The sequence below is a fragment of the Sapajus apella genome, unplaced genomic scaffold (assembly GCF_009761245.1).
Source record: "Sapajus apella isolate SASKATOON/1434 unplaced genomic scaffold, GSC_monkey_1.0 scaffold25, whole genome shotgun sequence".
NCBI classification, from domain to species: Eukaryota; Metazoa; Chordata; class Mammalia; order Primates; family Cebidae; genus Sapajus; species Sapajus apella.
The window spans coordinates 14998692-15022216 of NW_022436965.1; the positions used below are offsets into that span (position 1 = coordinate 14998692).

At 44.2% G+C, this 23525-nt stretch overlaps 1 protein-coding gene and 1 long non-coding RNA gene across 4 annotated transcripts in view; one reads left to right on the forward strand and one right to left on the reverse strand.

The window, feature by feature from the left end:
* The window catches only part of TNR (tenascin R), a 408221-nt gene that overhangs the window by 283679 nt on the left and 101017 nt on the right, over nucleotides 1-23525 (forward strand). The window lies entirely within an intron of this gene.
* The window catches only part of LOC116560297, a 232072-nt gene continuing 209085 nt past the window's right edge, over nucleotides 539-23525 (reverse strand). The window contains exons 6-12 of one of the 2 annotated variants that reach the window (XR_004272891.1): nucleotides 13272-22842; nucleotides 11748-12725; nucleotides 11217-11431; nucleotides 9405-9485; nucleotides 8587-8649; nucleotides 2226-4441; nucleotides 539-1276 (exon numbers count right to left, since the gene is read on the reverse strand). This is a non-coding gene — a long non-coding RNA (uncharacterized LOC116560297). Of the gene's footprint in view, nucleotides 1277-2115; nucleotides 4442-8586; nucleotides 8650-9404; nucleotides 9486-11216; nucleotides 11432-11747; nucleotides 12726-13271; nucleotides 22843-23525 lie in introns of those variants that run through there. The other variant, XR_004272892.1, reaches the window with a different exon arrangement.

The window sequence follows — 23525 nt, forward strand, 5'->3', positions numbered from 1 at the left end:
CTTCCTTCAGATTGTAAGACACACTCGAGGAGGCAGGGAACTTGGTTGAGAGCAAGGCCAGTCACTTAATGCATTTTCTTTGCAGCATTAGCTTTAACAAATTATCACAATTTGGGGAAGGTGTTCTCAGTAGGTTTGTTTGGAGTCAAGACCAGCTCCCACTTGGCCTCACATTAGAGAGCAGAAGAAATAAATCTCTTACTCAGTTTACACTGGTGTGAGCCTTAAAATGAAGATTTTCATAATTATGTTGGCTCAAAGTTAGGAGTTTTGCATGGTGGAGATGGCAGTGGTAACGGTGGCAGTTATAATGTTAGAGGTAATGGTGATGGTGTCAGTGGTGATGGTAGAGGGAATCATGGTGTTGGTCATGGTGATAATGGCAGAGGGGGTGGTGGTGATGGCAGAAGGGATGGTGAAGATAGGGATAGTAATAATGGTGGTGGTGTTAGCGGTGATAGTAGAGGTGATGGTGGTGGTGGTCGTGGCGGTGATGGAATGGTGAAAATATTAATATGCTGCTAATATGGTAGTAGTGGTGGAGGTGATGGTGGTGCTGGTGGAGGTGATAATGGTGGTGGTGATGGTGGTGGTGGCAGTAGAGGAGACGATGGCAGTTGGAGGATAGTGGGCGTGGTGGTGATCATAATGCTGGCAGTGATGGTGATAAGGGTCATGGTCTGTGCTTTATGGTAGAGGGTAACAATATAATCTTTGCACTGAAAATAATTTTTCTTAAGGAATAGGATCCCTCTTGAAAAAAAAGTGCTTTGCTCCTATTTCAAATCAGACCTCCATAAAACTCTTTATCTGAATTCCTGTCCAAATTTGCATATCACAGACTAGAGGTTGCACAGTGAAAATTCCATTTGTGAGGCACTGACTGCCTGCTGGTGCCCAGAGCACTTTCTTGACTTCGGGATGAGGTGTCCTGACCATTCTCTCTCCTAAAAGACAAATCTTGCTTACTGTGGACCCCGATTCAGCTCATCTCCATACCTCTAGACGATGGTGACTCCCCTCCTCAAACCTTACCCATTCATCTTGGCTCATATATTGCTTTAATTATTATTTATTTAGCCTTTGTGTATGTTTGACCTCCCCAACCGGATTGTAAGCTCTTTGAAGGTAGGGTGCATGCCTTGTCCTTCTTAAATCCCATAACCTTTAAACAAATATATATGTATGAAACAAATGAATGGATTGGTGAGTGATCTACGGTGTTATTATTGTCTCCAAAAGTAGGCAGAATAACGGTTTACACAATAATCATAACCTTTTTTTTTTTTTTTTTGGTACCGATTCTTTTTTTTTTTCTTTGGGAAAAAAATGAAAGAAAGAAAGAAAAAAATGAATGAAAGAGAGAAAGAGGAAGAGAAAGAGGGAGAGAGAACAGGAATCTTGCTTTATTGCCCAGGCTAGAATGCAGTCTAAAAATGGGTATTCCGGGTGCGGTGGCTCAAGCCTGTAATCCCAGCACTTTGGGAGGCTGAGGCGGGTGGATCACGAGGTCAAGAGATTGAGACCATCCTGGTCAACATGGTGAAACCCCATCTCTACTAAAAATACAAAAAAATTAGCTGGGCATGGTGGTGGTGCCTGTAATCCCAGCTACTCAGGAGGCTGAGGCAGGAGAATTGCCTGAACCCAGGAGGCGGAGGTTGCGGTGAGCCGAGATCGCGCCATTGCACTCCAGCCTGGGTAACATGAGTGAAACTCCGTCTCAAAAAAAAAAAGAAAATGGGTATTAAAAACCTCTTTTATGCCAACAATTGTGCTTAACAATGGAGACAGGAAGGAATAAGGGAGGAAAATAACAAACAAGCAACCAACCAATATTTCATTTAAACCTGTGAAATGCAATGCAATTACTGAGGAGTGATTTACTTCCAATTATATAGTCACTTTTAGAGTAGGTGTGATGTGGTAGAGAAGAATGTATGTTTTGTGGATTTGGGATGGAGAGTTCTGTAATGTTTATTAAGTTTACTTGTTCCAGGTCTGAGTTCAAGTCCTGGATATCCTTGTTAATTTTCTGTCTTGTTGATCTGTCTAATATTGACAATGTGATGTTAAAGTCTCCTACTATTATTGCGTGGGAGTCTAAGTCTTTTTATAAGTCATTAAGAACTTGCCTTATGTATATGGGTGCTCCTGTATTGGGTGCGTATATATTTAGGATTGTTAGCTCTTCTTGTTGCATTGATCCTTTTAATAATCATAACATTAATTTGAGCATAAAGATCTTCTTATGACTTGCAAGAAAGAGGGAATTTAGTTATTGCTACTGCTACTACAAGAGCTAGCATTTATCAAGCTCTGCACCAGGCTCTGTGCTCAGCCCTTCACACACATTTTCTTCATTGATTTTGACAACAAGCCTGTGAAGTGGGTACTATTTCCCCATTTTACAGATGGAAAACCTGGGATCAGAGATTTTGAATAATTTGCATTATTTGGTTAAAAACACTTGCTTTCTATTCAGACAGACATGAGTTCAAACAACTCTGGCATTTGCCAGTTGCATGGCTTCTGTGGTACCAATTTTTGTCCCAGGACCTGAGATTCCTCATCTAAAAAGTGAGAAAATAATACTTAATTATATGAAGGAGGAGTCAGTGAGGAAAACCTCTTTCTCTTTTACAAATATATACATAATAAAATTACAAATTATAACTGAGTATATTATATTATTAGACATATTGCATACACATATACATATACCTTTGCTCAGTGCCCAAGATAAAGTAAGTGCTATGTCAATAGTAGCTCTTTTTTCTATTTTTTTGCTCAAGGTCTCCAAGCTTTTAAGCAATTAAAACACATTCATTTATAGATCTAGTGTAGAGCCCATGTTCTCACACACTTTAGACTCAGCCCCAGAAACAAGCTATTTCCCTGGGCACAGTGGGTGAGTCACAGAGCATCTTCTCTAGGAGTGAGGATGCCACATGACCAAACCAGGCAGGCTGGGCTGGCTGTCCATCTCAGTGGTCTACCCCCAGGCCAGGGCTCAATGTCTTGCTTAGCAATCTGCCTGCACATGGCCTGATGGCTGTAGCCTGGGATGCCACCAATATCATTTATAATGCCAGAGGCGCTGTCTATGGGAACAGAGCCCCTCCCAACACATCCTAGTGGTTAGGGCAGCATCCGCCAGCAGTGTGATGGTTCAAGTCTCCCTAACTGACCAGCAGCCCATGCATGGTGGCTCTGGGGGCACATTTCTCTTCTGCTGTTCTACCCAAGTGTTAAAAATTAATTTAACTCTGATCGCTCTGACAGGGGAAAAGTTAATAGAAGTTTTATTTTTAATATATGGGGAACCTTGACAGGATTTAAGCTTAATGCCTCAGAAATGGGAAGGACCGCTGACGATTTATCTACCCGAATCTGCAGACTTTAGAGGGGAGCTAAAGAAATGGAAGTAGTATTATTCCAGCAGCTAGAGGCGGGATTGAAATGCCCCCCACAGCAATTGGGAGAAATGCCAACAGTCTGCCAACCTCAGAAATTGATTCATAAATTGTCCAAATCCTCAGTTTCCCCTTATTGCCCTGACCTCCAGTTTTCTTGACTATCCAGAAAATATATCATTTCAATTTTTTAAAGACATAATAGTGCTTGTCACTTAGAATCATAGAATTTTAGAGCTGATTTCTTCCAGCTATAATAATTTATGATACTAAGAGATGTGGAGGGAAACTTTATAACAGAAAATTGTGCTGCACATGGGCCATACATTTTGTTTTAGACATGGCTCTAGGCTGTTTTCAAAAGCTACTAACTTAAAAAAAAATCTCTCATGCAAAACATTCTTCAGTACACTTAGGCTGAACGGCCTGAACTGTTCATTTTGAGACGATATTTCACTAAGGAGGCCAGTCAACTACTTTTACTTAGGAGATTTATTAGGCACTAAGTGTCAGGCATTGTTGCAGACATTCAGGGATGCAGCAGCAAATAAAACAGTCAAACATCTTTGCCTTTATGGAACTTGCATTGTAGTGAGGGGACACAAAAATATCGACAAAATAAATAATAAGTTACTTATCATGTTAGAAGGTGATGCGTGCCATAAGAAAAGCAAGGAAGGAGTGGAGGCTATGGAAACAGTCCACTTTAAATAGTCTGGCCAGGAAGGCCCTTCGCTCAAATAACATTGAGTAAAGACTTGAGGGAGGTGAGGGAGGAAGTCTGTGACCCTCCAAAGCAAGAGCATCCCAGGCAGAGGGACCTGGAGGTGCATAAACTTGCCTGGCATATTCAGGAATCATCAGGAAAGCTAGTGTGGCTGGACTGGGGTGAGCACAGGTGAGCTGGTGGGCCCAGGGAAGACGCAATCAGGCAGGTACAACAAGCCTTAGAGCCACCACATAGGTCAGATGACCACACATCTTGATTGCCCAGGACAATCCTGAATTAGTTCTGTTCTGTTGTCCTGGAAGAATTATTAATAGTGCCCCTGTTCACTCTCAAAGCACCCCAGTTCAGTTGATAAATTATTATGGTCCCTCCACATGCAGGTCACCAGCAGGGCTTTGGCATTTACTCTGAGCAAGTTGGAAACCATGGGAGTTGGAACAGTGACAGGACTTAACTCTCATCCTCAAGGATCTACTCTGGTTGCCCTGTTCAGGAAGGCCTGACAAGGAGCCCAGGTAGGAGTAGGGGAACTATCTCCAAGATCTTTGCCAGACTCACGTCATGGTCTCTCTCCCTCAAATGTCTCCCATTTTGTCTGCTGGTAAACTTCAAACAATCCTGCTGGCTTCTCAGGGTCTCATTCAAATGTCTCCTTCTGAAGTCTTCCTTGACACAATCCCACAGTCCCAAATCCTCACAAAATTAGAGTGCCTTGACTGATGTGTTTTGCATTTGGTTGTCAAATCTGTTATGTTTACACATTGTATTTAGTTATTACCAGCATGCCTGTCCCTACTGCTAGACAGTGAGGATCTTTCTTTTGAAAGGGGAAATTCCTATTTTATTGAGGCCCTATAATAAGCTAGATGCTTTGTAAGGTTTTCATTTTTCATTTAAAATACACGTTAATTATAAGGAATATTGTTTTGGCCTTGTTCTGATTATCAGTATAACACACCACCCCAAAATTTAGTGGCATAAAATAACGGTCATTCTATTATGCCCACGGATTCCATGGGTGAGGAGTTGGAACAACGCAGAGCAGATGTAACTAGCTGGTCTCTGGGTGGTAGAATGGCTGGAGGCTCGGGTCTCTAGGGGACTTGAGGATCTGTTTCCAGGATGGCTTCTTCATGCACATGTCTTGCCCACTGCTGGCATAACTCACAGGCTGGGATTATCAGCATGAGTGTGACCTCTCCAGCGTGGTGGCTTATGTGGTGGCTCAGTATTCCTGAGAACAAGGAAGAAGCTTCATGGTCTTCATGATGTAGCCTCAGAAAACACATAACATCACTTCCTCCATCCTCTATTGGTTGAAGCAATCACAAGCTGCTCAGATTCAAGAGGGAATGTAGACCCCACCCATCAATGTGAGGAGCAGAAAAGAACGTGTGGCCATACTGTCACTGTTCCCACCTTGCAGATGAAGAAACAAAGGCTCAGAGAGTGTAGGATACTTGTTGAAAATCATGCAGCTAAAATACAGTGGAACCAGGCCGGGCACGGTGGCTCATGCCTGTAATCCCAGCAATGTGGGAGGCCAAGGTATGTGGATCACCTGATGTCAGGAGTTTGAGACCAGCCTGGCCAGCATGGTGAAACCCCATCTCTACTAAAAATACAAAAATTAGCCAGGTATGGTGTTGCATGCCTGTAATCCCAGCTACTTGGGAGGCTGAGGCAGGAGAATTGCTTGAACCCAGGAGACGGAGGTTGTAGTGAGCTGAGATTGCGTCATTGCACTCCAACCTGAGTGACAGAGTGAGACTTTGTCTCAATAAAAAAATAAATAAGTAAGATGCAATGAAAGCAATATTGAGAGGGCTCTGCTGGACTGCAGACCACATGCTCTTTTTTTATCTTTGAATACCTGTTGTGGGGAAGAGAGAATGTCTTAGTTCTACCACTCTATGTTTAGCAGAGTTTGGCACACTGTGAATGAATGGATGAACGAATGCAGCATGGCCAGCAGCTCTTGAGCATGCTCTGACCTCTGCCTGTAGTCTGAATGAATGATTCTAACAATAAGAATTTTGGCCCGGCGCGGCGGCTCACGCCTGTAATCCCAACACTTTGGGAGGCCGAGGCGGGTGGATCACGAGGTCAAGAGATCGAGACCATCCTGGTCAACATGGTGAAACCCCGTCTCTACTAAAAATACAAAAAATTAGCTGGGCATGGTGGTGTGTACCTGTAATCCCAGCTACTCAGGAGGTTGAGGCAGGAGAATTGCCTGAACCCAGGAGGCGGAGGTTGCGGTGAGCCGAGATCGTGCCATTGCACTCCAGCCTGGGTAACAAGAGCAAAACTCTGTCTCAAAAAAAAAAATTCACACACTGTGGCAAGAAGCACAGAAGACATTTAGGAGGATGGGGAGATGTTTTGGATACAGTTCTGTCTACTCAAACCCTTTTAACAACCCCAAGAGACAGACAACTAGACCCATTTAGAAGATGGAGAAACTGAGCAACTATCGAGTAGCTACAACAACACTAGGCCTAAGCATATCTTCCTTTCCCTGGGTGGATAGCAGGGTCCATCTCTGGAAAAAAACTCACCCTGTCCGCCCCTTTCTCGGCACCTGGTCGACCTTTTTAGAAAGGTGAAATATGGCTAAAATGAAAATGTTTCACCCTTGATTTAAAAAGACAAAAACAGCTGGGCACAGAGGCTCATGTCTGTAACGCCTGTACTTTAAGAGGCCAAGGCAGGAGGCTCACTTGAAGCCAGAAATTTGAGACCAGCCTTGGCAACAGAGCGAGACATAGTGTCTAAGAAGTATTTTAAAAATCAGCTGGGTGTGGTGATCCATGCCTGTAGTCCCAGCCACTTGGGAGGCTGAGGTAGGAGGATCACTCGAGTCCGGGAGCCCAGAAGTTTGAGCCTGTAGTAAGCTATAATCATGCCACAGCACTCCAGCCTGGATGACAGAGACACTCTGTCTCTGAAAAACAATAATAATACAATATAAATAAATAAGTAATGTTTAAAAACCAAAAAACTGCAAGTTAGGAACCTAAGCTCACATCGTGGCCCTCTGCAGAAACCTGTGTGTCCCCAGACAGCTCCCCTCCTCTCTCCTGGCCTCATCTTTGTGATCTAGTTCCTGGTGGTCTGTGACTCAGTGGCTACCCTTCCGCAGCTAACTTTCTGTGGCTGCAGGGGACAGATCATAAACTTCTCTTTCCCTCAGCCCTCATACCTGGCTCAACAGCAAGTCTGGATCAACTTTATTTATTTCCAAAATATGTCACCAATCATCTGGGTAAGGCATTAGTGGGAGTTTTTGGCCTATTATTGCAACTTTTCCATAAGTGTAGTTTTCATCCTTTTCTTAGTCTTTCTAGATTCTCCATACAGAAGGCAGGGTGGTCTTTGGTGTTTGCTTTTGTTCTGGTAAGAGATACGTAACAAAATATACCATTTTAACAATTTGAAGTGTCGAATTCGCTGGCATTAAGTACATTCACACTGTTGTCCCACCGTGACCACTGTCCATCTCCAGAACTCTTCCTTCATGCTGGCTGCATCGCTGCACCCATTACACAGTAACTCCTGCTGTCCCGTATGACTGGCTTATCTCACTCCACATAATGACTTCACAGTGCATCTGTGGTATAGCATGTGTCAGAATCTCCTTCCTTTCTAAGACTGAATAGCATGCTACGGTATATATATGCCACATTTTGTTTATCCATTTATCTCTCAATGGACATTTGAGCTTTTCCCACCTTTTGGCTATTGTGAATCATGCTGTTACAAACAGTGATGTTCGGGGTCATCTTTTACAAATACAAATCAGATCCTGTCACTCTTCACTCCCTTACAGCTCTCCCAGGCTTCACAATCTAAACTCCTTTTACTCATCCACTAGGCCTTACAGGTCCCCGCTTCTCTCACCTTTGTCCCCCCACCCCCAGCTTCCCAGGCTCCAGCCATGGCAGCCTCTGCCCAGCCCTCACACACCCCAAGCATGGCCTGGGAGGGCCTTTGCACCGACTCTTCCCCAGGCCTGAGCGTGGCCAGCTCCTTCTCCCCATCCAGGTCTCTGCTGAAATACCTCCTCCTCTGACAGCCTTCCCCGCCCACCTGCACTGCAGCAGCCCCCAGTGCCCATGCAGTCCCAAGCGCTGTTCCAGGGTTTATTTTCTTTGTAAAAGTTACAGCCCTGATATCCTGTCACATCACTATTGTGTGTTGTCTTTTGCCCCACTAGACTTTCGAGCAGGGCACTTTGTTCACTGCTGAGCCTCAGGGCCCAGAACAGTGCCTGCACACAGAAGGCACTCCCAACGCCTGTGGGATGCATTAGGTCTGAATATCTGATTTGGCCATCCAGAGTGAAAGTGTGGCAGTGTAGAGGAGTCCCAGGACCTCAAAGGGAGCAGACAGAAGGGAGACACCAGTGCACGACACTGAGCCCCATTACATTCTCACCTCAGTTGCTGACTTCCGCTTCCTCTTTTTCGGCTGCTGCATTAGCTGCCTCTGAATGGGAGCCTGGGACAGAGAAAAATGTGGCGTGGAATGGCATGGCACACCTGACATAATATCCAAAGCACATGTCCACTCTCAGCGTGTCAGGCTCTGTGTTCCCAGAGAGCTCAGAGATGACAGGTGAGACCTGGCTGGGTACAACCAGAGCAATTCTTTATAGAAGTACACCCAAGTCACTGAACCATGTAACATATAAGGAGAGAACCCATTGGTCTATGTCTGTCCAACGTTCAAAATGCTAAGTCATTTTTCAGGCTTGGCTTGATTTCTCTTTCATCAATAAGAGCTACAATCCTGCCAAGCTGGGAGCAGATAGCTTTGCCTGCTGATGAGATAGGCGGCAGAGGGAATCCATAAAGGGCTGAGGGAATACCAGCCGCCGGGCTACATTCTTCAGCAGGGGCCACATCTGTGCCTCTGGGATGGTGTGTCCAAAAGCATCTCCCCCATCCTAGTGCCACAGTGTCAAAATCCCCCATTGGAGAAATGTAACTGAGGCTTCTCCTGTGAGAAGCCAAGTGGCATGGCAGAGCAGCAGACTGGAGGCCGGGCAGCCTGGCTTCTAGATCACCCCTCTTACCAACTAGGTGCCTTGAGCAGGCTGTAAATCTCTTTAGGCCTCAGTTTCCTCAAGTGCAAAGGCAGGCAATTGGTCCAAATAATCTATAAGGCCCTTTTAGCTTAGAAATTCTGAGCTCTTGAGTTCTTTGGTCAGATGAAACAAAAGGTTGCAATGAGAGGAGAGAATCACAAACTACCTTCATCCCCTTCACAGTCTGCCTTCCACCAGCTTGTAGTGGGGTCGTATAATCCAGACTTCAAGCTAAGGGTGAATGTATCTGTATGGGAAAAAAAGAACAAGGGAGGAAATTACTCCCCTTCCCCTAAAATGAGCAGTTAACAACATGTGGGATGCCACAGATACATGGAAACAACTTAACTGTGCTTTCAGACTCCCATGCTGCAAATGGTTTCTCAGGACCCCCTAGATTTTTATGGGCCCTTTTAGGAAGAGCGACTACCCCTAACTGCTGTGTCCCACACAACCCACCTGGTCAAAGTCCATGTTTCTATGAAGGAAGACTTCATTCATTCACTCATCAAACAGAATGTGCTGTGCACTTACTTACTTAGTCCCCAGGCACTCTAGCTACAGAGATAGAATGTACAGTCCTTGTTCTCCCGGAGCTCATTGTCCAGAAAGCAAGTAAACAGGGTGAAAGGCCTGTTTACATAACAGTGATACATGTGATACATGTTATGAGCTATGAGCTGTCTCACAAGCCACTCTGGGAGCCCAGAGCAGACAGCTTAACCCAGCATTGGGAGAGGTCCTCAGCTATCAGGGAGATCTCCCTAGAGAAGGTGGTCCCTGAGCTAGGTCTTAGAGGATTCTACCTAAATATCTCCATTTTTGCCATTGCTAAAGTTAAACTCAGCTCGCAGTTGCAAGGGACTAGGGCTTGAGGAGAGGAGTGAGGATCTGATGGGAAAGGAACAGAGGGAGTGACTGTGAAGCCCCACCTGGGCCCTGCTGAATTCAGAGGCCATGAAACTTTTATGGCCCCAAATGACAAGATTGGAAATAGTTTTCTCTCCACGGTCCCAGGTAAGGAAGAGGGTCCATTGATAGAGTGTTGGGACTTTTCCAAAAGATGCAGTAAATGCACGAGAGTGAGGGAGCTGACCCTCTTCCAGGAGAGTAGTTTGAGTGACAGGCCCAGGATCTAAAGCCAGATGGGAGAAGAAAAGGAAGCCAGGCATGGGTGGACTAAGGGAGAAAATAGGCATGGTGGGACATGTGAGCCCGCACTGCGGGATGAGCAGGTGTCAAAAGCAAAGCATGATTGAAGTGAAGGTGGCTGAGAGGATGCAGGTGGAGTCCATCTGTGGTTGGGCAGAAAAACTGAGACTTCTGAGTTACAAAGAAGGAAGCCTTGGGGAGGGAGGCTCAAATAAATGAAAAGTGGCAGGATTTTCCCAGCCGTCTTAACTCAGAGGCCTCTCCTCTCTCTTGTGAGAGCAGGAGAAAGAGAATCTCTTCAAAAATCCAGCCCAGTTCAGTTGAGGCCCAAGATGCTAACCATCCCATGAGATCCCCATGCTTCTTCTGACCTGTTGGTAAAGTCTCAGCATTTCCTGGTAGCTTCATCTTTCTTGTTTCCCCCTCCACCTTAATCTTTACTAATGCCTTTTCAGAGACAGATGGCAGCCATGAGTATCTAGTCTTCAGGGCTATTCATTTAGCAACTGACCCAGTACCCGCACAAACTGACTCCTAACAGGTCTGCAGAACCGCTGAATATATTCAAGAATCTAGCATGTGCAGAGGAAAATGAAAAAGAGGAAGAAAAGGGAGAGGAATGAAGGCCCTTAAGACATCCTGTGGAACTAGCCCACCCTTGAGATACTCAGGGCCTGTGGTACCCTGGGAATTTCTATGGGCATGTGTGTGTTTATGTGTATGTTTGTGCACATACATGCGTCTGGTGTGTGCACATGCATGCACGTGTGTTTGTGTATGTGAGAGCAAAGGAGGAGCAGAGCATCCTGGGAAGAATGGTTTTTACCAGCTGGTTCTATGGAGGTCTGCAGATGTCATCTAATCAGGCTGCTTGCGCAGATGGCAATTTCCATATAGTGTTTCCTTCCACTCCAAGTGGTTTGTACCGTTGTGGATAAGACAGTTCAGGATCTTTGCCGAACCTCTCATAATCTGTTATCACGTAAATGTGTCAGCAGGTGGCAATACTGGTAGGCTGATACTTGGGTCAGATGCCAGGACCTACAGAAAAATAATCCTCTTAGATTGCAGCCAGGTCTTCCCTGACTCAAGGAAGGACCCAAAGTATGCCCAGGCAGCTTGAGCATTGACTAGCCCACTCTCTGGTGTTGGTGCAGTATCACACCAGGCTGCTTTCTTGGCATAGAGGGAACCAGAACAGCTCAGAGTCACACCCACTCCCTCCCTGTGCTCCCCTGGCTGCCTCTGGAATAGAAACAGCTGCAGGCTAAGTCCTAACCACAGATTTGCTGGTGGACCTCCAGGGGTCACCAAAGTGAATATCAGAAGCCTTGAACCTGGAAACACTGCATCTCACCTGGGAGGGTGTGTGGTTGATTGGCTTCCTCCAGTGGCTTCTACTTGCCTCCACTGCTCCAAAGCTGAGCCAGCACGCCTAGGTCTCCATGTGCTACGTATGAGCATTCACCTTGGCCTGGTCTGAGGTGGGTAGAGGAACACAGAGAGCTACTGACCACCAGACTTAGAAGTTACAAAATCCCTGAAGGTGACAGGGCGCAGTGGCTCACGCCTGTAATCCCAATACTTTGGGAGGCCAAGGCAGGCAGATCACGAGGTCAGGAGACCCAGACCATCCTGGCTAACATGGTGAAACCCTGTCTCTACAAAAAATACCAAAAATTAGCCGGCGTGGTAGCACGTACCTGTAGGCCTGGCTACTTGGAAGACTGTGGCAGGAGAATCACTTGAACCCAGATGGTGGAGGTTGCAGTGAGCTGAGATAGCACCACAGCACTCCAGCCTGGGTGACAGAGTAAGACTCTGTCTCAAAAATAAATAAATAAATAAAAATTAAAAATAAATTTTAAAAATCCCTGAAGGCTCCTTAGAGCGGGATGTGGGAGGTAAGATAAGGCTACCTACAAGGGCTCAGGGGCTCACCAAATTCAGAGAAGCTGAGTTTGAGGAGAAGGTCACTGGGTGCTGCCACGGCTTCCAAAACCACCTCTGTTCACGGGCAGGGACAGTGAATCCAGGAGTCTATTTTCCTTTCCCAGTGGAAAGCAATGAGCAGCATGATAGTGTTAGGAATAATAACAGGCAACATTTATTGAGCCCTTTCTACATGCCAAGCAGTGTGTTAAAGGTTTCTCGTGGATTATCTCATTAAATCCTCATAACAATCTGAAGACATGAGTACATAATTGGTCCCATATTACATATGCCGGAATGAAATTTGGTGATATTAACTGAGGAATTTTCTATTGTTGAGCTCCGCACATCTCCCTGACCACACAGAGCCAAGCCCTTCATTGCCTCAGAAGCAACTCTTTGCCTACAAATAGAAAGAATACAAAATCAAGAATAGAAAGCAACTAACAACTACAACAACAAGAAGAAAACAGAGACAACACAGAAATCATATTTCCAAATAGGCATTGTAAAAGGCACAGCAGAGGCAACAGTCTTGAGGTCCCTGTGCTTCTGATTCACAAAAGGACCAAGACTTTTTAATTTGCTGTTTCATAGAGAAAATGTAAGTTCCAAAAGTTTGAGTTTATTAAGTCAAAAGCAGAAGAGACTGAATGCTAAACATGCCAGCCATAAACAAGGGCTGGGAAGAAGGCAGCAAAATGAATGATGTAAGAACCACGCCTTTCCCTCCTTCCCCCTGCCCACCCTCCAAAAAAGAGCAGGAATAAAACCAGAGGAGGAGGAGTGGAGAGGAGGAGAAGTGAAAACCTTCAGAGAAGCAGGAGGAAGACCAAGAAAGAAGAACAAATTCACTGCTGGTGTGGGGCACTGGGAAGGGACCAGGCCTCTCTCCTCCCCACCCCCTCAGCACCCACTCCTCCCCCGGCTCCATACCACCATTACTTACAGAAGATAGAAACCCAAGTGAAGAGTGAGAGATCCCAGATGAAGAATGCTGGGCTCATGTCCCAGGGGGCAGCATGGGATGGTTTTGAGCGTCTGGAACACAAACACACATGAATATGCATACACACAAGCACATGCATATAACATACCACATATATACATAAACATAACACACATGCCCACACTCATGAACTCATACACACATACATGCATGCCCATACATATAACACACACATGCACACAATACACATACATGCATGCCCATATAAATACGCATACACACATGTACATATACATGAACACACATACACACAACAAAGTCCAAGGCAGCCACACCCCAAGTGCCTTGTGGGGTGGCTGGTCCTGCAGGCTGTCTTAAGGCCATTAATTCTCTCCTTTTCTCAGCTCACCATGGCTTACAGTTCCCTTGCTCTGAGCACCAAGAATGAGATTTTTTTTTTTACGTTTTTTTCATTATACAAATAATTTGGGTTCATTGTAAAAAAGTTAGAAAATGTCAATAACAAAAGGAATAATTAAAATATCACCATCCAGAGATGGCTACTATTAATAATTTGTGTGTCTGTACATATCTATCAATCTATACATATGAGTTGTGTCTTCACAGCAATATAGCTTCCATTTGGTTTTTAAAACTATGTCACCCATAACTACAAGGCAGCCCTTATTTCAGAAATTTCTATCTGGTCCCAGAAAACTAAAAGAAAAAATAATAGCCATTTTGTGGATGGAACAATGAATCCCTCAGAGGAAGATGTGGCAGAGCCCAGCTTCTGACCCAGGATTTGGTAGAGAGCCAGGTCAGAGCCCAAACTCTGGTTCTGATACAGCAGCTCCCTGAGTATAAGCATCAGGACCTGAATGACTGAGCTGTCATTCTCTTGGCTGCATGCAAACCAGAACTTTGTTTGTGTCAAAGTATATGCAATGCCTTCTTGCAAAATGACCTAAATTAGAAACCATCCTCTTAGGATCAGAAAATTTCTGCACTGAGGAGCAGGAGGGGTAAATCCATCCATAAAAAAATGGCAGCCACGATTCTTCAGACCTACATAGTTTGGGATCAATATCCAAACCACAGTCTTAGACAAGAGTGTGAAAAGGTTTAAAAAGTCAGACACACAGGAACCATGTGTTTCCCATAATGGCCCAGATGAAATTATATAGTCCAGAACATTTTAAAAGCAAGCAGCTTATTTTGAACAGGGGCACATAGAGGCTGCTGATGTGCACTGTGAAAACTCAATAAAGGGGAACATCTAATGAAAACAGATGTAACGTACAACTGCAATCACAAGTCATGCATGAATTATTAACCTCAGGGAGTTTTCTATCAGATCTGGGGCTATGGATTGCGTCTCTGGTATACAATGTGGGAGATATTGGTTCTCCATTTCGTAAGAGAGAACTTGAAGCAGGAAATGTACTTATTTCTTCTTTAAATGCATACTGTAATTACCAGTCGGTAGTGACTAAATGTTATTATCCATCTGTTGGCTGCTCCGGGACCCGTAATGAGTAAACCTTAGCAGGTTATGCCATTTTCTGTAGCATAGATGACTGCGGCTTGCACACGCCTGTAAAGTCAACACTTTTTGTGTTGAATGTATTGTTAAAATTTTTCACAGAGAAACCAAGAAATGAAAAAAAAAAAAATCTTTGAACAGGTTTAACACTGCTGCTCAAAATCTTCTGATGAATTCTCATTGTAGTCAGCACAGAACCTAAATTCCTGTGTTTGGCTTACAAGGCTTTAAATTATCTGGTCCAACTCTCTCCCTAGCTCTGTCTCAGGCTTCTTACTGTCTTACTAACTCTGCCATGTTGATCTTCAAACATCTTCCAAAGCATCAAATTCACTCCCCACTCATGGCCTTCACACACACTTTCCCCTCTCCCTGAGTCATTCCTTTCTCTGTTCCCATACTCTCTTCATGACTTTTTCTTGATCATTTCTTCAGGTCCCAGATTAAACATCATCTCCCCAGCAAGGCCCTGCAGTGGCCTCCAACAGCATCCTGTTGGTTCTCTCCAAGTTATCAGTTACAATTTAGAGTTGTCTCATTGTGTGGGTTTATAGGCTAGGCCTCTGTCTCTCCCATGGGACAGGACGGAAACTCTGCCTGTATTATTTACCACTGTAATTATAGCAATAAGAATGCTACCCGCCTTTTTGAATGAATGAGTGAATGAACTATGGTATTTGTTATTTCTGGGACGTGGTGTGTGAAGGACACGTTTGAGTCTGGACCTAACATATTTGTAGGAATCAGGGCCCAGAAAGTTCTGACCATAGACCAAGGAGTAGGGAACCCAGTGGTGGGCCAGCCACACTTCCTCTACCTGCCATGCATCTGTTTGTGGGTGCACCTCTTTCTTTGCATGCCCCCAAATTCTGTTCAGCTGAGCCAAATCCTTAGACCATCTAAGGCCCCCATTGAGTCTCACGTATTCCTTTAAAGGGGTCTTAGATTGCTTGGTCAGGAAATCAAGAAGCTCTTTAAAACCCACCCTCATCTTGCAGGGGTCCTTCCTCTCCTGACCAGCACAGCCATAACTCACAAAGTACCACTTTGTTATATTGTCTCTATCAGATGGCTTGGCTTTGTGTGTTGGTTTTAATTTTCTGATCTGGTTATAAGTATTTTGATTGGAGTCTCTGATTATGGTTTAACTCAAAAGTTGGCTGGGGGCCTCCCTGTTCCAAGAGATCTAGATTTAATGGACACAGACCACCCCCCAAGTCCATGGCCAGATGAAGCCTAAAGCTCTCCCATAAACATGGTTTTATGAGCCCCTGTGGCTTAAGCATACATCAGTTAGAAATCCAGTCCTCTATCAGATTCCTCTGCAGATCCTACACCCCAAAAAATCAACCCCTAACCAGATCATCTGTAGGAACAGTAAAACTTCCTAAAGGTTTCCAAAGAAGGAAATCACTTCTCAAACTAAGGAGCAATCTCAGAATCTGTCTTTTTGCATTCCCTTTTCTTCTTCCTTCCTTCCTAACTCACCATCTTCTTTTCTCATAGACCCTCCCTCCTCTTTCTTCCCAGTCTTTCCTCTTTCTCAGAGCTAAGACAGTTCTCCTTGGTTCCAGCAGAGAAATGTAGTGATCATCTACGGAAGCTGAAACACGTACTGGGGCTGTCTTACCCTCTACCCCAGACCCTTAGCAAAGCTATTTAAAAACTTCTTACCCCAGACTACAGTCTTACTTAGGTATCCCCCACAGTCACTACCAGAGCTAAGCATATAGAAGATGATGAATAAACACTTGCTAAGCATTGACTGGAAAACCTGATTGAACTGGGAGCCTGGGGTATAATCTAAGTATCACGAGCAGTTAGTAGAGATAGGACATTCTAGGCCAGGATTCATGCCTCTGATCTTCCTGCTGTGCAAGATAAGAGTGCCCTTCTCCAAAACTATAAGGGTAGCGCCATTCAGAGCAGGAAATCCATAGCTCAAATTAAAATAAGATGGCAATAAAGTGACACACAAATATCTAGTTGTAAACGCTGAAGGGACTTAATCAAGCAAAAGGGCACAGTTTTCCATTGCAGCATAATGTAAAGGCATTTTTATTACTCTGGCAATTTGCAAAAAATGTCAAATGACTTTATGGGGCTTTTTCTAAATTACCTTTATTAATGTATGTAATATTATTGAAAAATTATACTACAGAGTAAATGTTCCACTGAGCTACAAGTTGCCTGCAGGAATGTGCTGTAAATATACAAGGGTGAATATGTTACTATCTTTACAACCCATTCCACACGTATTACAGCCTTCTAAAACCAGAATAGCACTGAACATTTGGAAAAGTATTGAAATTTTACAACATGGTATACAATATAGGTAAATTTGTAGAGCCTGGAAATGTATCAACTGTCTTTGAGTGTGATAACCTGTTTCAGAGTTGTCTCAAGACTGTGTTCTCCTAGATCACTTGCACCTCTCTGATATGTTGACATTTGCTTTGAGAAACCCATTCTGGCTGATTTGAATAAATATAGTCTCGGGCAATTGACGAGACTTTTCCTATTTAATATGTTTGAATGCTTGGAAAGAGAAGAGCTAATGGCTGAAGCATGCCAGGGCAGATGCAGGTGGAAGCATTCTCTTCCCTCTGCTTGCTCTGTGTGCATCTGTCTCGACAGAAAACACATCCAGTCATGGTTCAGGGCTTCCAAATGCAACCTCTGTTTGCATGAGTTGGCCTTGAGACCACCTTCTCACTCTCAATGTTCCAATAATGCAGTCAATATAATTTCAGAGCCTTAAAATTCAATATCAGTGCTTTAAGCCATCTCTCTTCTGGTCTTCCACCCTCTCTTCAGGCATGACCCTGGGACCACTTCACTTCCACTCACTTTCATCTTGTTCCTACTTAAGCCCCCTACCACTCTTGCGGTTCGGAGCCAAACTGATGGGGGGTCATCTTGTCATAATTTATGAGACTAGTTTCCGTGTCCTGCTGCCTGCTTTTCACAATGAATTCTATGAATTGGTTGAAAGAGAAGGGGGAAGAGAGAAGGGAAAAAGCTAAAATAAGAAATAATAAGATATAAAATAAAAGAGAAAAATAAGATATAAAAAAAAGGAGATAAATGAGGCAAACTAAAATTGACTGCACTGCCTACCAGCTGTATTCTTGAAGAGCCCCTGCTTGGGAGAAGATAAACAGGCAGCCCCTCCACAGATTGAAATCACGGCAGTCCCAGAGACTCCACCGTCATCCAACAGATGCCAGCTTTTCCCCCTCTGTTACCACTGCAGCTAGCTTCGGGTTGGGAAGACTTCCAAATGCAAAATATGTCACGCTTCTACATAACTTTTCAGCTCTGTTTTTTAGTAATTCACACTCCTCTTCCTTGCTTATCTAACCCCCACCACCTTGGCTTTTAGATTTTTTAAAGAAGCCTTTCCTCATGTTCTTCTCTCAACAATATGATATAATATTAGGAGCTTTTTAGGTTAAGTCACTGAGAAATAGCTGGTCAGAAATCATCAGCTGGGAAGGCAGAACAGGACATGGTCCTACCCAGGCCAGACTTAGGACTAGGTAGATGAGGTATAGTGATTTCTATAATGTAGCTCGAGGGGCTACCTAGAGCCCACTCACCAACACACACACACACACAGAGCTGTGCTGGTCATGCATGGACCCGACTTCTCCCAATCTCTTGAAAGTGTCTGTATTTTTATATCTGGTAGAATGTTGTCAACGTCTATAATGGATTTGCTTCTTATTTAATATATATTGTATCTGGTATTATTAACAAATATTTAAGTTGGTGTAAAAGCAGGTAAATTTGTAACATGCGTACATGTACATATAAACACACTATATGCATATAATATGAAATCACTCATCTATTATATTTTTAGTCAAAAATATGTTGTTTTCTATCATGATATCCCTTCCTCTTTTTGCATAATTCCAACAAATATTCTGAACACATAAAACAGATCAAAACTAGAGTGAAATTACATCTCCAAGACAGAAAAGAAAACCAAAACCCTAACGTGAAGTCATTTGGCAGATCTCCAATTCACTTATTTACCAACCTGTGTTAATGCCAACCACGTGCCAGGCATCATGTTAATTGCTGGGGACAAGAGGATGGTGCAGAGATGAATAAGACATCTGCTCTCACCTTCGCGCTCAGCTGACGACCTGGCTTCTTATTTCTTTGAGAAAAGGAAGCAATCAAAAGAGAAATTGCATCCACTCCCACCTTCCCATCTACAAACCAGTTTGCTTTTATGGCCATATCTCTGCCTTTCCTCTAGTGACTAGGTTTTATCTAAAACCAGTCCCCTTCGTTTGCATATTGGACCTTATCCCTCTCTCTTACTTAAGGACATCAGTCCAGCAGATATCCTCTCTATTAGTATCATCTATTTTCCACTGTTCTTAAATCATTTATGACTTTCACATTTTCAAATCCAATGGTCGGTTCTCAATCCTCAGACTGAAGATCTAATAGGACTAACAGATCTTATTGAATCTATTCTCAACTCTTAACAGAATTGTATTCTCCACCTGAAATATGGTCTTCAGTTGGTATCAATGAATCCACTCTTGGTTCCCCTCTCACCTCCATAGTCGCTCCTTCTCATTCTCCTTTGCTGGGCTCTCCTCATCAATGAAATTCTAAACGCTGGAGTGCCACAGGGATCAGTCCTCAGATTCTTTCTTTTCTCCTCCTACGCTCACCCCACCCATTTCCATGAATATTCACCAAACTTACATCTCCAGCCCAACTTCTCCCTGAATTCCAGATTCATAAATTCAACGTTCCCCTCAACATGACTTCCTGGAGTTCTAATAGCTATCTCAAATTTTATATGTCCCCAGTTGAACCTTTAATTACTCCCTATTCTAAACCTGATCCTCTGTGATCTTTCCCGTCATAGTTATTGCAATGCCAATCTTCTATTTCCACAGGCCAAAATATCCGGCACCATCTTTAACTTCTTTCTTTCTCTCACCTACTATCAATCCATCAGCAAATCCCACTAATTCTTCTTCAAAAGGGGTCTAGAATCTGACCGTGACATACTTGTGCTTCCACTGCCATCCTGGTCCAAGCCACCATCATGTCTCATCTGCCTTCTAACTGGTCTTTCTACTTCCAACTTGCGCCCCTCCCCAACTCACGAGACCATTCTCCATAAGCAGCCGCGTGATCTTTCAAAACGTAGGTCAGATCATGTCATTCCTCTGCTATAACCCTCCAACACTTTCCCAACGCAGTTCAGTCCTTGTCCTTAAGGAGCTCACAGTCTAACAGAGAAGACAGAAATATAAAAATAGATTACCGAGGCAACATAAAAGTGCAATGATAGAGTGCTGGCTGTGGGAGTGAAAAGGAGAAGCAATTACCCCAGAATCATGGTGAGAATTATGGAAAACTTCCTGGAAGAGGTGATATCAGAGCCTCAAAATTAAGGAGTTTGTGAGGTAAGGTGTGTGTGGTGTGGTGAAAGTAAGGAACTGCAGGGCAAATGGCGGGAAGGTCACAGTGTTACAGCCCAGCAGGGGGTGCCAGTGAGCAGCCGCGGTGCTGGCCGGCTCCTCTCTCCAGCCGTCTGGAGAATGGCTGGGAGGGCGACAGGCAGGAAGCCGAGCAAGATCAGTTGGAGGACTCATCCCCAATTCAGGCAAGAGGTGATCAATTATCAGGCCCAGGGAAGGAATTGTGTTCCCAGGGACAGTCAAAAGCCCATATGTTAACAAAAAAAGGTGGCGCTTCTCTGGTGCTTTTATTCCTTCCAGTGCTCTGCCTCACGCCTGCTCTCTGGAAATGGATGTGCATTACCTCACAGGCTGTCAGAACCTTCCTAGGAAACCAGCATGTGGATGAATCTTGAAAATGCAATCTGGCCACATCCAGAGCTTTGCATGCTGCTGGTTCCTTGGGGCCACACACTGAGACACTTTGCAAGAAAATTTAACAGAAGACAGATGGCAAATGTCATGGGGCCTCACACAACTGAGAAGGCAAAGGAGTAAACCAGAAAATAATGCACTGAGGACTAGAGTTCCTGGAGCAGGCAGAAAAGTAGTTACTTCCCCTCTGTTCCCTGACTGTGAGAAGCAGGTGGGGTACTAACCTCCTGAAGGAGCAACTGTGGTCTCAGTGACGCAATGGATGGATTTGATATTTATAAATTGATGGGTGAATTGTCCCATGTTTCTTCATTCTGAATATTCTTTGAGCTTATTACATCAGCTCAGAGTGAACGCTCTAAATTTAGACCCAAACTTTTTCATGTTTCCAAGGGAACTGTAAATTACTTTGTGAATGTACATACAACACAGCCAGCAAAGTCTGTTTGATGAAGCCCTCTCCTGCACCCAGAGTTAAAGGCATCTCATAAATTGTTGCCTTGCCCAAGTTCCTGGACAGTAGCTGACAGCCTCAGACAGATTGTCTTCACTTCTCCGTATGACACTTGTGTAGGAGGCTCTACTGCAAGTACAAAGGACACAGGCCTTCAGCTGTGACATCCCCTAACTCCCCAAAGTCCCATGTTGTTTCTGTGAAGGGTTTCTTGGATGGAGAACAGAGTGAGAGATGCTACGTTGCTTAAGATGAGCTGTCTAACTTGATGGTGCCCAGGCTACCCTCAAAGCATCAAATCCTACTTGATAGTGAAGACAGAAGAGGAAATGATCTAGCAGGGGATAGTGGAGCATGTGAAGTATTTTTTGATGAGGTTATTGAATCATTTAGTGCTGAGTTCAGCTATAATCACAGAGACTGGAGGTATTGGTGGCTTAAACAATGTATAGGAAGTCCAGAGACATCCAGTCCAGGATTAGTATTGTGGACACAGTGTCAGCATGACCCCAGGCTCCTTCTGTTTGCTCTTTACTCCTCAGATTGTGTAGTTTCCTCCTCACATTCACTGCATGGTCCAAGATGGCTTCTGGAGCTCCAACCATCATGCTCATGCTCCAATTAATAGGAAGAAGGAAGTGGAAAGGGCAAAAAGGGTGCAATTATCAGCTGGTCAGCGCCTATATTTCACAGCTGGTCAACTTTCTCAGAGTCCCACATTATAATCAACTTACATCTCATTGGCTCTACCTTGATTACCTTGCCACTCCTAACAGGAAAGACGGAAATGCAGTCTTCAAGCTGGATGCAATGTGGTCCCAAATCACATTACGTGTTTGCCACCAAGAGAGAAGAGGAGGGCCAGTATTGGGTGAAGTCTAGCAGTCTCAGTTCCAGTTAGGTTATAAGCATATAAGGAGCAGAGCAAATGCCCCTAGGCTCCTAATACAATATCGTGGAAACTAAAGCAATATAAAAAAATACTCAGCAGGAGGAACAGCCTTGAAATAATGGGAAGACTGAAAGAAGAAGGGAAAAGAAAGATGGAGGATAGAGGGAAGAGAAAATGAAATGAGGAAGGTAAGAAAGGAGAGTAAGAAAGATAATGGGAAATAAGAAGGGGGAAATAAAGAGAAGGCTATAGAAAGAAAGGAAAGGAAAATGTAATGCAGGTGTCTCAGGGTGCCCATTTTCTATCCTTAGGGGTGACTTTTGCTGCCCGGGCAAGTTTTGGATTCCTCTTTCTGGAGCTGAGGGTTTTCTTCTGTGTCTTCCTTGGTGCAGGGCTACCTGCTATTACTTCTAACACAGACGTTCCAGTCTTTTCTCATGCAGTGCCCAGAAAATGGGACCAGCCAATCCTTGTATCCTTTGGCTACTTTTGCCCATCAGCTTTTACCAGACAATTCTCACAGTTCTTTACTATAGGGTCAGCTTCTCAAGGAGCAATGTTGCCATTCACTTAGAGGACTCCTTGCAGACCTGCCTCTGGGACATCATCCTCTGTGGATGCCTCCTCCACCTGTGATGTGCAGGCCCTGCTTCAACACTCCCACCCAGGAACCCCATATCCCTGGCCCCCTCTTCACAGGCAGAGGCTCACCCATGATGCCTTCTTATATCTTGCCAGTTGGGGAAACAAGATCTCAAGTCTTGGAAGAAGATACATTGGTGGTGTTAACCTCCATCAGTAGCCTGCAGAGAGAGAGAGAGATTATGGTTCATAAACAAGAAAATGAATGTGGACAACCCCTTTACCCTGCCCCTACCCGTTAGAGCTGAAGACTGACTGATCCTCTTACTAGGTTACCCAGAAGTAATCACTGTTTGCAAACATCTGTTTTCATCGGCTTTCTGGCCCTGCCCTTGAGGGACCAGAAGACCACTACATGACCACTACTCTTCCTCTATGATTGTGCTGGAAAGCATGGGTTCTTCCTTCTCTTCCTGGGGGCTGGCCCCATTACAAGAAAAATGTCATTGTCAGTGGAAGCTTTCCTGGCCACCTAGGAGGAATGGTGCCCACCCAAGGAAGCTAGTTTTACTCTGGAGCTTCCTAGGATCTAAAGAACTGAGTGAATGCTAGTTCAATTCCCCCATGGAAGGGAAAGAAGAGGGAAAAGGTGGGGATGTCGCCTATGGTATCATCTTAGTGAGAATTTAAGCTAAGTTTGCGTAGAACAGATTGTGTTCTTAAGTCTGTTTTATATTATCATCAACACCAAGGACAGTGCTGTCTCCACACGGCTGGCACTTGATAATGCTTGTTAGATTAACAGATGAGAACATGTCTATTGTTTCTCAGCACCACATAGTTGAGATGAAAGCTTAAACATTTTTAATAACGAATTTATATTTTAAAAACTTCCAAGGAAAGG